Consider the following 14,016-nt stretch of genomic DNA (forward strand, 5'->3'; position numbering starts at 1 on the left):
AGAGAAAAAGTCCACATTTGGGCAACAAAAGAGGTTCTCTGGAGGTGACTTCCTAGGCATACTTACAGGTGGGCTTAGCCTCCCCTTTACAACCGTAATTTACACAAGTGTAAGTCTCCAGATTGAGGGATTGACTTATAAAATAGGGGGTTCCTAGTTTCACATAGCATATGTTATGTCCACGATAATTCATCTGTAACTCACATTATCATCACTTAGTTGTACAATCCTCATCACTCTCCATTTTAAACAATTCTCATGACCCCAAACACCCCATAGCTCTTTTTAGCTCTCAATTATTTGTCCCTAGTATTTGTGTGGTACTAGTAAGTTATCCCTATTAATTATAGTCCCTAGTATGCAATGGGTAGATTTTTCCCATATACCATTCTGTTGTCAACTCTCTGTACTAGTGTCATACCTTAGGAGTATATCACGCAAATACCTATCTATATTTGTAGTGCTGATCTGTGGGATATATGCCTTTAAACAACCCCCCTTTCAATCCTATTTGCCTTCAATACAGCTGATATTTATAGTCTCATTAATAGTCATCACCCATATCCATTCCCATACCTTTGAATTCATCATCATTAATACATCTGAACATATTAGATTATCATTCCCGCTACACAAGCTTCTGTCTATCACTAGGTCCTCAGTATTCTACATTATAAGACATTGATTTTACATTGTTCAGGGAGTTCATAGTAGTGGTAACATACAATATTTCTTCCTTTGTGTCTGACTTATTTCACTCAGCATTATATCTTCAGGGTTCATCCATGTTGACGTATGTTTCAGGACCTTGTTCCTTCTCACTGCTGTGCAGTATTCCATCATACATATATATACCACATTTTGTTTATTCACATGCCTGTTGAAGGATACTTGGATTGTTTCCATCTCTTGGCAATTGTGAACAATGCTGCTATGAACACCGGTGTACAAATGTCTGTTCATGTCACAGCTTTCAAGACTGCTGGGTATATACCAAGAAGTGGAATTGCTGAATAGTAGGGTAATTCACTATCTAGTTTTCTGAGAAACCACCAAACTGTCTTCCACAGTTGCTGTACCATTATACATTCCCGCCAGCAATGAATAAGAGTTCCAATTTCTCCACATCCTATCCAACATTTATTGCTTCCTGTTTGTTTAATGGCAGCTGTTCTAGTTTGCTAATGCTGCAGAATGCAAAACACCAGAGATGGATTGGCTTTTATAAAAAGGGGGTTTATTTGGCTATACAGTTACAGTCTTAAGGCCATAAAGTGTCCAAGGTAACACATCAGTAATCAGGTACCTTCACTGGAGGATGGCAAATGGTGTCCGGAAAACCTCTGTTAGCTGGGAAGGCACGTGGCTGGCATCTGCTCCAAAGTTCTGGTTTCCAAGTGGCTTTCTCCCAGGACATTCCTCTCTAGCAAGCTTGCTCCTCTTCAAAACGTCACTCACAGCTGCACTGACTTCCATCTCTGAGTCAGCACGTTTATATGGCTCCACTGATCAAGGCCCACCCTCAATGGGTGGGGCCACACCTCCATGGAAATATCCCATCAGTTATCATCTACAGTTGGGTGGGGCGCATCTCCATGCAAACAACCGAATCCAAACGTTCCAACTTAATCCCCACTATTATGTCTGCCCCACAAGATTGCATCAAAGAATATGGCTTTTTCTAGGGGACATAATACATTCAAACTGGCAAGGCAGCCATTCTTATTGGTGTGAGATGGTATCTCATTGTGGTATCTTATCATTTTGATTTGCATTTCCCTAATAGGCAGTGAAGGGAAATATGTTTTTTAGCCGTTTGTATTTCCTCTTCAGAAAAATGTTTTTTTCATGTATTTTTCCCATTTTATAATTGGGCTGTTTGTGCTATTGTTGTTGAGTTGTAGGATTTCTTTATATATACAGGGTATCAGTCTCATCAGATAAATGGTTTCCAAATATTTTCTTCCATTGAGTTGGCCGTCTCTTCACCTTTTTGACAAAGTCTTTTGAGGAACAAAAGGTTTTGATTTTGAGGAGTTCCCATTTATCTACTTTTTTCTTTCATTGCTTATGCTTTGGGTGTAAGGTCTAAGAAGCTACCTCCTAATACTAGGTCTTGAAGGTGTTTCCCTAAAATATCATCTAAGAGTTTTATTGTGCTGCCTCTTATATTGAAGTCTTTGATCCACTTTGAGTTAATTTTTGTATAGCGTATGAGATAGGGGTCCTTTTTCATTCTTTTGTTTGTGGATATCCAGTTCTCCCAGCCCCATTTGTTGAAGAGACTGTTCTGTCTCTGTTTAGTGGACTTGGGGGCCTTCTCAAAATCAACCACAGATCTGGGGGTGTATTTCTAAACTCTCAATTTGATTCCACTGATCAATATGTCTATCCTTGTGGCAATACCATGCTGTTTTGACCACTGTGGCTTTATAGTAAGTGTCAAAGTCTGGAAGTGTAAGTCCTCCCATTTTATTCATCTTTTTTAGGATGGTTTTTGGCAATTTGAGGCCCTTTTCTCTTTCAAATAAACTTGATTACTAGCTTTTCCAAATCTGCAAAGTAGGTTGTTGGAATTTTGATTGGAATTGTATTGAATCGGTAGATTAGTTTGGGTAGAATTGACATCTCAACGACTTTTAGCCTTCCTATCCATGAGCATATTTCCACCTCTTTAGGTTGTTTTTAATTTATTTTAGTAAAGTTTTGTAATTTTCTGTGTAGAGGTCTTTTATATCCTTGGTTTATTCCTAGGTACTTGATTTTTTAGTTGCTATTGTGAATGGAATTTATTTTTATTGCCTCTTCAATTAGGTTGTTACTAGTGTATAGGAACATTACTGACTTATGTGCATTAATCTTCCATCCCACCACTCTGCTGAATTTGTTTATTAGCTCAAGCAGCTTTGTCACTGATTTCTCAGGATTTTCCAAATATAAGATCTTATCATCTGCTAATAATGACAGCTTTCTTTCTTCCTTTCCAATTTGGATACCTTTTATATCTTTGTCTTGGCGAATTGCTCTGGCTAGCACTTCCAGCACAATGTTGAATATCAGAGGTGACATGGCATCCTTGTCTTGTTCCTGATCTTAGAGGAAGGCTTCCAGCCTCTCACTATTGAGTACTATGCAGGCTGTGGTTTTTTCATATATGCCCTTTATCAGATTGAGGAAGTTTCCTTCAATTCCTACCTTCTGAAGTGTTTTTATCAAAAAGGGATGTTGAATTTTGTCAAATGCTTTTTCAGCATCTATCAAGATGATCATTTGATTTTTCCCTTTCGATCTGTTAATGTGTTGTATTATATTGATTTTCTTATGTTGAACCATCCTTGCATGCCTGGAATGAATCCCACTTGGTCGTGGTGTATAATTTTTTTAATATGCCTTTGGATTCGATTTGCAAGTATTTTGTTGAGAATTTTTGCATCTATATTCATTAGGGAGATTTGCCTATAATTTTCCTTTTTTGTAGTATCTTTATCTGATTTTGGTATCAGAGTGATATTAGCTTCATAAAATGAGATAAGTAGTGTTCCTTTTTCTTCAATTTTTTGAAAGAGTTTTAGCAGGAATAGTGTCAATTTTTTTATTTAAATCTTCATTTTATTGAGATATATTCCCATACCACACAGTCATACAAAACAAATCATACTTTCGATTGTTCACAGTACCATTACATAGTTGTACATTCATCACCTAAATCAATCCCTGACACCTTCATTAGCACACACACAAAAATAATAAGAATAATAATTAAAGTGAAAAAGAGCAATTGAAGTAAAAAAGAACACTGGGTACCTTTGTATGTTTGTTTGTTTGTTTCCTTCCCCTATTTTTCTACTCATCCATCCATAAACTAGACAAAGTGGAATGTGGTCCTTATGGTTTTCCCAATCCCATTGTCACCCCTCATAAGCTACATTTTTATACAATTGTCTTCGAGATTCATGGGTTCTGGGTTGTAGTTTGGTAGTTTCAGGTATCCACCAGCTACCCCAATTCTTTAGAACCTAAAGAGGGTTGTCTAAATTGTGCGTAAGAGTGCCCACCAGAGTGACCTCTCGGCTCCTTTTGGAATCTCTCTGCTACTGAAGCTTATTTCATTTCCTTTCACATCCCCCTTTTGGTCAAGAAGATGTTCTCTGTCCCACGATGCCAGCTCTACATTCCTCCCTGGGAGTCATATTCCACTTTGCCAGGGAGATTCACTCCCCTGGGGTCAATTGTTTTTGGAAAACTTGGTAAAATTCCCCTGTGAAGCCATCTAGCCCTTGGGCTTTATTTGTATGTAGATTTTTGATGGCTGATTGGATCTCTTTGCTTGTGATTTGTTTGTTGAGGTCTTCTTTTTCTTCCTGGGTCAGTCTAGATTGTTCACATGTTTCTAGGAAATTGTCCATTTCCTATAAATTGTCTAGCTTGTTGGCATTCATAGTGTCCTATTATTATTATTATTATTATTTCTTTGGGACACATAGTAATTATCCCACTCTCATTTCTGATTCTATTCATTTGGGTCTTCTCTCTTTTTTACTTTGTCAGTATAGCTAGGGGCTTGTCAATCTTGTTGATCTTCTCAAAGAAACAACTTTCGGTTTTATTAATTCTCTCTCTTGTTTTGTTGTTCTCCAGCTCATTTATTTCTGCTTTAATCTTTGTTATTTCTTCTCTTCTACTTGCTTTCGGGTTAGTTTGCTGATCATTCTCCAGCCTTTTCAGTTTTTCAGTTAGGTCTTTGGTTTAGCTCTTTCTTGCTTTTTGATACATGCATTTAGAGCTACAAATTTCCCTCTCAGCACTGCCTTCATTGCATCCCATAGGTTTTGATATGTTGTGTTCTCATTTTCATTTGTCTCTAGGCATTTGTCTATTTCTCTTGCAATTTCTTCTCTGACCCACTGGTTGTTTAGAAGTGTGTTGTTTAACCTCCATATATTTGTGAAATATCTGGTTATTTGGTGGTTATTGATTTCTAGTTGCATTCCATTATGGTCAGACAATGTGCTTTGAATAATTTCAATTATTTGAATTTATTAAGACCAATTTTGTATCCCAGCATATGATCTACTCTGGAGAATGTTCCATGGGTGCTAGAGAAGAATGTATATCCTGGTAGTTTGGGATTAACAATCTATATATGTCCGTTAAGTCTAATTCATTTATCATATTGTTTAGGTTCTCAATTCCCTTATAGGCCCTCTGTCTAGTTGTTCTATCTATGGAAGAGAGTGGTGTATTGAAGTCTCCCACTATTATTGTAGATGTATCTATTGTTCCTTTCAGTTTAGCCAATGTTTGTCTCATGTATTTTGGAGCTCCTTGATTGGGTGCATAGATATTTCTTCTTGTGAATTGTTATATCTTCTTGGTGAATTGTCCCTTTTATTAATATATTGTATCTTTCTTTTTGTCCTATGTCATCTTTGCATTTAAAGTCTATTTTTTCTGATATTAGTATAGTTACCCCTGCTTTCTTTTGGTTGCAGTTTGTATAGAATATTTTTTTTTCATCCTTGCACTTTCAGTCTCTTTGTGTCGCAGGGTCTAAGATGAGTCTCTTGCAAACAGCATATCATTGCATCATACTTTTTCATCCATTCTACCAGTCTGTATCTTTTAATTGGAAAGTTTAATCCATTCACATTCAAAGTTATTACTGTGAAGGGATTTCTTGAACCAGCCATCTTATCCTTTGGATTTTAGTTGTCAGATCTATTTTTTTTCCTCTCACCACCCCTCCTTTAAGTTACTCTTAATACTCCTCAGTTCTCTTCAGTTCAGACCTCTCTTGCCTTTCTTTTATTCTCAGCTGGTAGAGCACCATTTAGTATTTCTTGCAGGACAGGTCTCTTGTTAACAAATTCTCTCAGAATTTGTTTGTCTGTGAAAATTTTAAAGTCTTCCTCAATTTTGAAGGAGAGCTTTGCTGGATAAAGAACTCTTGGCTGGCAATTTTTCTCTTTCAGAATCTGAAATATGTCATACCAGTGCCTTCTTGCCTCCATGGTGCCTGCTGAGTAGTTAGTACCTAGTCTTATGTTGTTTCCCTTGTATGTGGTGAATTGTTTCTCTCTTGCTGCTTTTCAGAACTTTCTCCTTCCTCTCAGCATTTGACAGTCTGATCAGAATATGTCTCAGACTGGGTTTATTTGGATTTATTCTATTTGGAATTCATTGGGAATCTTTGATTTACATATTTATATCATTTAGTATAAATGAAACTATCTTGAAACACTCTTCCAAGCCCTTTACTCTTCTCTTCTACTTCTGGGACATCAATGATTCTTACATTTTTTTCACTTCATGTTGTCCATCATTTCCCTGAGATCCATTTCAAATTTTCAATTTTTTTCACCATTTATTCTTTTGGGAATTCGCATTCAATTGCCCTGTCATCTAGTTCACCTATTCTTTTCTTCTGCCTCTTCAAATCCACTGTTGTGTGTCTCTAGTATATTTTTAATTTGATCCAAACTTTTATTTCCATAAGATCTGCTTTTTTATTTACCTTTCAAATTCTTCTTTATGTTCTTGTAGAATCTATTAATGTCCTTTAAATGCTTAGCCATCTCATTGAAATTATTTTGGAGATTTGGGTGCATTTCTTTAATTAATTGCTCCAAGTTTTGTGTCTCTTCCAGCTTTTTAATTCATTCATTTGGCTTGTCCATATCTTGTAGATTCTTCAAGTGCTTTATGATTTTTTGTTGGCTTGTGGCATTTGCTTGTCTAGATAATGTTATTTTGGGAAATGCAGGATTAATTGAGCATTTGTATATAACTTGGCAGAGCTTCCTTTCCCTCTCCCTCTCTCTTTCCCTCTCTCTGTCTTTCTTTCTTTTTCTAACTGACCTGGCTAGTCCTTCCAATAAAATGTGGAATAGAAGTGGTGACAGAAAGCATTCCTGTCTTATTTCTGATTTAGGGGAAAAGCATTCAGTCTTTCACCATTAAGTGTGATTGTTATTGTTTTTTGTTGTTGTTGATATCCCGTATCAGGGGGAAGAATTTCCTTTTTATTCCTAGTTTTTGGATTTTTATCATGAAAGGGTTTTGGATTTTGTCAAATGCTTTTTCTGCATCTGTTGAGATGATCATATAAGTTTTGTCCTATTAACAGAGTATATTACGTTGGTTGATTTTCATATGTTGAATGAATCTTGTGTTTCCGGGATGAAATCACTTGGTAATGATATATAATTGTTTTTATATGTGCTGTATTCAGTTTGCTAGTAGTTTTTGAGAATATTTGAGTCTATGTTCATAAGGGATATTCTTTGTAATTTTCTTTTCTCATGACATCTCTCTCTGGTTTTGGCATCAGTGTAATACTGGCTTTATATAATGGGTTAGCAAGTATTCACTTGTCTTCTATTTTTTGGAAGAGTTTATGAATAGTTCTTCCCTAAATTCTTGATAGAATTCACCAATGATGCTGTCCAGCTCTGGGCTTTTCTTTGTGGGAAGTTTCTTGATTACTAAGTCAAACTCTTTACTTGTTATAGGTCTATTGAGATATTCTATTCCTTCTTGAGTCAGTTTCAATAGTTTGTTTCTTCCTAGAAATTTGTCCATTTCTCTAAGTTACCTAATCTTTTTGGCATATAATTTTTCATAGTGTTCCCTTGTCATTTTTATTTTGGTAAGATTCATAGTAATGCCACCTCTTTCATACCTTTGATCTTCTCTCTGATCTCTCTTTTTGGTCAGTCTAGCTAAAGATTTGTCAATTTGCTGATCTTTTCAAAGAACCAACTTTTCATTTTTAAAATTTTCTCTATTGTTTTCTATTCTCTATTCTGTTTATTTTGGTTCTAATCTTTATTACTTCTTTCCTTCTTCTTGTTTTTCTGACTGGTTTGGTCTTCTAGTTTCTTAAGATGGAAGAGTTTGCTATTGATTTGAGGTCTTCCTTTTTCATACAGGCATTTGTAGCTTAAGTTTTCCTCTAAGCAATGCTTTTGCTACACCTCATAAGTTTTGGTGTGTTATATTCATTTTCTTTCATGTCAAAGTATTTTCTAATTTCCCTTTTGATTTCTTCTTTGACCCATTAGTCATGTAGTACTGTGTTTTTTAATTTGTGCCTATTTGTGAATTTCCCATATTTCCTTCTGTGGTTGATTTCTAATTTCATTCTATTGTGGTTGGAATACATACTTTGCATGAGTTCAATGACTGAGTTTAGTGACTAAGACTTGTTTGATGGCCTAACATATGGTCTATTCTAGAGAATAAAATGGAGAAGAATGTATATTCTCTGTTGTCAGGTGGAGTGTTCTATAAATGTCTGTTAGGTATATAGTGTATTCAAGTCTTTTAGACCCTTGCTGATCTTCTGGCTAGTTGTTCTATTATTGAAAGTGGGGTATTGAAATCTCCAATTATTATTGTTGAATTGTCTATTTCTCATTTTAATTCTGTTAATTTTTACTTCATGTATTTGGGCTTTTGTTGTTTGGTGCATATATATTTATAAATGTTATTTTTTCTCTACGTTTTGACCCCTTTATTATCATAAAATGTTGTTTTATACCTCTAATAACAATTTCTGTCTCTTATCTTTTCTGATATTAGCATGGTCAGTCCAACTTTTTTTTTTTTGGTTACTTTATGCACAGTATATCATTTTCCATCTTTTTACTTTCAAATTATTTGTGTATTTGAATCTAAAGTGTGTCTCGTAGACAGAATAGAGTTGGACCACATATATATATATTTAAAATCCATTATGCTAATTTCCACCTTTTATCAGAGTGTTTAAGCCATTTACATCTAAATGTTAATGATAAAGCAAAACTTGCTACCATTTTGCTATTTTTAAAAAATATTTCTTATATTTGTAAGTTATGATTATTTTTGTTTTCAACATGTTTTTCTATGTGTTCTCCATATATTTTCTATGATCCCTATACTCCTCCATTACTGCCTTTTGTGTTAGAGAGCTATTTTGTAGTGTACCATTTTAAATCCCTTGTTTCTTCCACTGTATATATTTTAAGTTATTTCTTAATGGTTGCCCTGAGGATTACAATGAATATCTTAACTTATAACAATCTAGTTTGGATTAATACCAACTTAATACCAAGAGTTTACAAAACTTTGCACCTACATAGCTTCATCTCCTCCCCTCTCCTTTGTGCTATTATTGTCACACAAATCGCACATTTATTCACTGTATGCTCAATACAGATGTATAATTATTGGTTTATGCAGTTGTATTTTTAAATATGATATGAGGAAAAAGTGTTACAAACAAAAAACACATTTTTACTGTCTTTCGTATATACCTATGTATTTACCTTTAACAGTGCTCATTATTTCTTCATGTGAACTCAAGTTACTATCTAGTGTCATTCATTTCAGCCTGAATGACTCCATTTACAATTTCTCATATGGCAGGTCTGCTAGTAATGTATTCTCTCAGTTTTTGTTATCTGGGAATGTCTTAATTTCTCCTTCTTTTTTTTTTTTAAATTTTATTTTGAAATAAATTCAAAGTTATAGGAACAGTTGCAAAAACAATACAAACCCCATACACAGAACTCCAGTATTCCCTGACCACCCCATCGATACCCCGATCCACTAATTTTAACATGCTGTCACACCACTATTTCTTTCCCTCCCACCCTCCCTCTCTCCCTCCCTCCCCATCTATCATCCATCATCTATTGCTCTGTCTTCTGAACATATGGGAGCAAGCTGTACACATCCTTGAACAAACACTATAATTCACATATACAATTCCCATGAGCAAGAATATTCTTTTATGCAATCCCATTAAGCGCAGCTAAGAAGTACAAGAGATTCAACAATGATACAAAGCTAACATTCTATATTTCCTTTTCCTTGTGTCTCAACTGTGTCCCTTTGAGCCTCCTGCCCTCCATCCTCAGATCCCATCCAGGGTCATACTTGACATTCAATTGTCATCTATTTAGACTGTCTTTTTTTTTTTCTCAATTGTGGAAACATAAATACAGCCTAAATCTTCCCATTCACCCCCTCCCTAGCATTCCATTAGTGGGATTAATCACATTTAGAATGTTGTAATGCTATCACCTTCCCATCATCCATTACTAGAAATTTCCCTTCACCTCAAACAGCAACCCTACACTCATTTCTTAACTCCCCATTGCCCCTTTCCCCATTTCTCTTAACCCATACTCTACTTTTCATCTCTATGGTCATATTCTTTGACAATTTCTTTGTGTTTACTGTGGGGCTTAAAATTAAACTCTTAAATCCATAACAATCTTGTTTTTCTTTGATACCAACTTAATTTCAATAGGCTACATAAACCATTCCCCCAGCTTTATATAGTTCTTGTCAAAAATTACATATTTTACATTGAGTTCAAAACCACTGATTTGTCACTAGAGTTTGTGTATTTTATTTCATGTAGGAAGTGAATAGTGGAGTTACAATTCAAAAATTATTGACTTCTATCTGTATTCCATTGTGGTCAGAGATTGTGCTTAGAATATGTTCAATTGTTTTTTTGTTTTGTTTTGTTTTGTTTTTTAATTTATTGAGGCTTGTTTTATGTCCAGCATATAGTCCATTCTGGAGAAAGATCCATGATCACTAGAGAAAAATGAGTGTCCTGGTGATTTGGGGTGTAAAGTTCTATACATGTCTGTTAAAATTCTCTTTATCTCTTTCTTCTTTCTTTGTTTTTCTGTTGGTAGGGCTCCCTTTAGTATCTGAAGTAGGGCAGGTCTTTTTTTGGCAAACTCGCTCAGCATTTGTTTGTCTGTAAAAAATTTAAGCTCTCCCTCTACTTTGAAGGAGAGTTTTGCTGGATAGAGTATTCTAGGTTGGAAATTTTTCTCGCAGAGTTTTAAACATGTCATGCCACTGCCTTCTCACCTCCATGGTGGCCGCTGAGTAGTCACAACTTAGTCTTATGTTGTTTCCTTTGTATGTGGTGAATTGCTTTTCTCTTGCTGCTTTCAGAACTTGCTCCTTCTCTTCAGTATTTGAGAGTCTGATCAGAATATGTCTTGGCGTGGGTTTATTTGGATTTATTCTATTTGGAGTTTGCTGGGCATTTATGCTTTGTGTATTTATATTGTGTCGAAGGTTTGGGAAGTTTTCCCCAACAATTTCTTTGAATACTCTTTCTAGACCTTTACCCTTCTCTTCCCTTTCTGGGACACCAATGAGTCTTAAATTTGGATGTTTTATTTTATCTATCATATCCCTGAGATCCATTTCAATTTTTTTGATTTTTTCCCCATTCTTTCTTTTGTTCTTTCATTTTCCATTCTGTGGTCCTTGAGGATGCTGAGTCATTGTTCAACTTCCTCTAATCTTGTATTATAAGTATCCAGAATCTTTTTAATTTGGCCAACAATTTCTTTTATTCCCATAAGATCTTCTTTTTTTTTTTAATTTAATCTTGCAATTTCTTCTTTATGCTCTTCCAGGGTCTTCTTTAGGTCCCTTTTATCCTGCTCCATGGTCTTCTTCATGTTTCTTACATCCTGTGCCATGTTTTCATTCCTTGATGAAATGATGGTGATTGTTTGATTAATTGTGCCAAGTACTGTGTCTCTTCTGATATTTTGATTTGGGTGTTTGGGACCAGGTTCTCCATATCATGTGATTTTATCATATGCATTAAGATTTTCTGTTGTTTTTGGCCTCTTGGCATTTGCTTTGCCTGATAGGGTTCTTTCAAGTTGTAAAAAAAAAATACCAATCTAATTTTTCAGAAATACACGTTGGTGGCATACACTTTCTCCAACTAACCAGCAGATGGCATCTGCGAGTCACCTATACCCCTCAAGTCAGTTCTCCCCAACTCTGTCTCTGTGGTGTGTGGGGAAATGATTTTTGTGGGGTTCAGTTGGTGAACTCAGTTTGGGTTTGTTGTTGGAGCTGTCCACCCTGAATGTGGGGCATGTGTCTGGCTGGTTAGGCAGGCAGGGCAGCTTCAATATTCAAACCTCCCAGGTGTTCCCGGAGATTCAAGGCTGTTGCAAGAGTCTAAGCCTTCATTTCTGTTTTGCCCCAGATTTTCTCTGTTGCTGACCCACAAACCACCGGCATTGATGTAGCGTCCCTGGGTTTTCCGAGCGGGCCCCCCTTCTCAGCTGTGATCTTCCAGGACCTCTGCTGAGGGAAGGCTGTGCTACATCACTAGTGCATGTCGTCCCTCAAGGGAAGCCCCGGGCTGCTGGGTCATGCAGGGGTGTGCTCTGCCTGATGCAAAGAATAGCCTATAATTCTTGACTGGTGTAAGTTCTGAATGAAAGGCAGGTAGTAGAGCTGGGCCCCATCCCTTTCCTCTTAGAGAAGATAGACGCCTTAGGGGGAGGTCATTAGCATTTCAATGGTCTCTCTCTGCCTGTGCCACACCCCTGTCTGGGTCACAGAACTGGGAACTGAAAATGGCCAAGGCTTTCTCTGCTGAGTCGAAAAAGGAACAGAGCTAGTCCGAGGCGACCCTCTGGCCCTCCAAGGTCAGTCATCACCCAAAGCCTCTGTCTACTTGTTGGGGATTCATACCTTGTAATGAGCAGTTCACACTAATTAAAACCCCATTTGGAGCTCAGCTGAGCTATATTTGCTTGCTGGGAGAAAGCTTCTCTCTAGCACCACAAGGCTTTGTAGCTCGGGCTGTGGGGGAGGGGTCTCCCGATTTGGATCTGCAGTTCTTACTTACAGATTTTATACTGCAATCTTGGGCAATCCTCCCAATTCAGGTTAGTGTATGATGAGTGGACGGTCACGTTTGTCCCCCTGCAGTTATTCTGGATTATTTACTAGTTGTTTCTGTTTTTTTTTTTAATTGTTCCAGGGGGACTACTTAGCTTCCACTCCTCTCTATGCCGCCATCTTGGATCCTCCTCTCTCCTTCATTTTTGAACAATAGTTTTGTTAGATTTAGAATTCCTGGATAACAGTCTTTTTCTCTCAGTACTTTGAATATGTCGTCCCCTTGCCACTTGGCCCTTGTGGATTCTGATGAGAAATCCACTGTTAATTTTGCTGAGGCTATATTGTATGTGATCAGTTGCTTCTCTCTTGTTGCTTTCAAGATTCTCTCCTTGTCTTTGGTTTTAACAATTTGATTATGTTGCATCTAGGTGTGTATCTCTTTGAGTTTATACAACTTGGAGGTTTTTGAGCTTCTAGCTGTGTAGATTAATGGTTTCCTTCAAATTTGAGAAGATCTTGGCCTTCTATGACACCACCCCCATGAAGCAGTGCTCTGCACAGCAGGCCAGGCATCAAATGAAGTATCCCTAAAGTGCTAAACAGGGAGCAGTGAACACACACAGAGAAAAAGAGAGTGGAAAAAAAAGCCTCTTGTCCAAAATGAGCCTGAAAACCAAAGTTCTAAAACCCATGAAGACATCTGCTGCTACAGAAAAGAACCAACAAAATTGATAATCAAAATATGAATTAACTCCAAATGAAATTAAAATATTGGAACAGTCTGAAAAAAAGTCTGAAAAAAAGACATTAAAATAAATATATTTAGGATCCTGAAAGAGAACAAGGAAGGAATAACATTCATGATAAAACAAGACATCATGTGGGGAAAAGGCAGAAATATGACAAAAATCAGGTGTCTGTGAAAAGACATCTATTTAAAAGCAAATATTGTCGTCTTCCACTTCCAGAAACATAGAGTAACTATACTATTCCATATTCTTCCCACTAAGCACAACTAAAACAAAATTAAAAAGAAAAAAAAAAGACTCTCAAAGGTGGATAGAAGGCAGATCGGTTAGGGATCTCAGAATCCATGGAATGCCAGAGTGGTGCGCTACCTCAGTTTACTTTTTGACTTGTATATCCCTGCCTTGGACCTGAAGGAGCCATAACCTGGAAATGCCAATGGGTGTAGACAAAAAACATCCCAATGAAAGCCTGTTCTCTCTAGCCAAAGGACAAGGAGCGGGACAACCTAGGAAGACAGAAAACTTTTAAACAATCACTGCTCTAACCCAGCCAAACACTGCAGAAAAATCTATGGCCTCCCCCTGCTCACAT

The sequence above is a fragment of the Choloepus didactylus genome, chromosome 8 (genome assembly GCF_015220235.1).
Source record: "Choloepus didactylus isolate mChoDid1 chromosome 8, mChoDid1.pri, whole genome shotgun sequence".
NCBI classification, from domain to species: domain Eukaryota; kingdom Metazoa; phylum Chordata; class Mammalia; order Pilosa; family Megalonychidae; genus Choloepus; species Choloepus didactylus.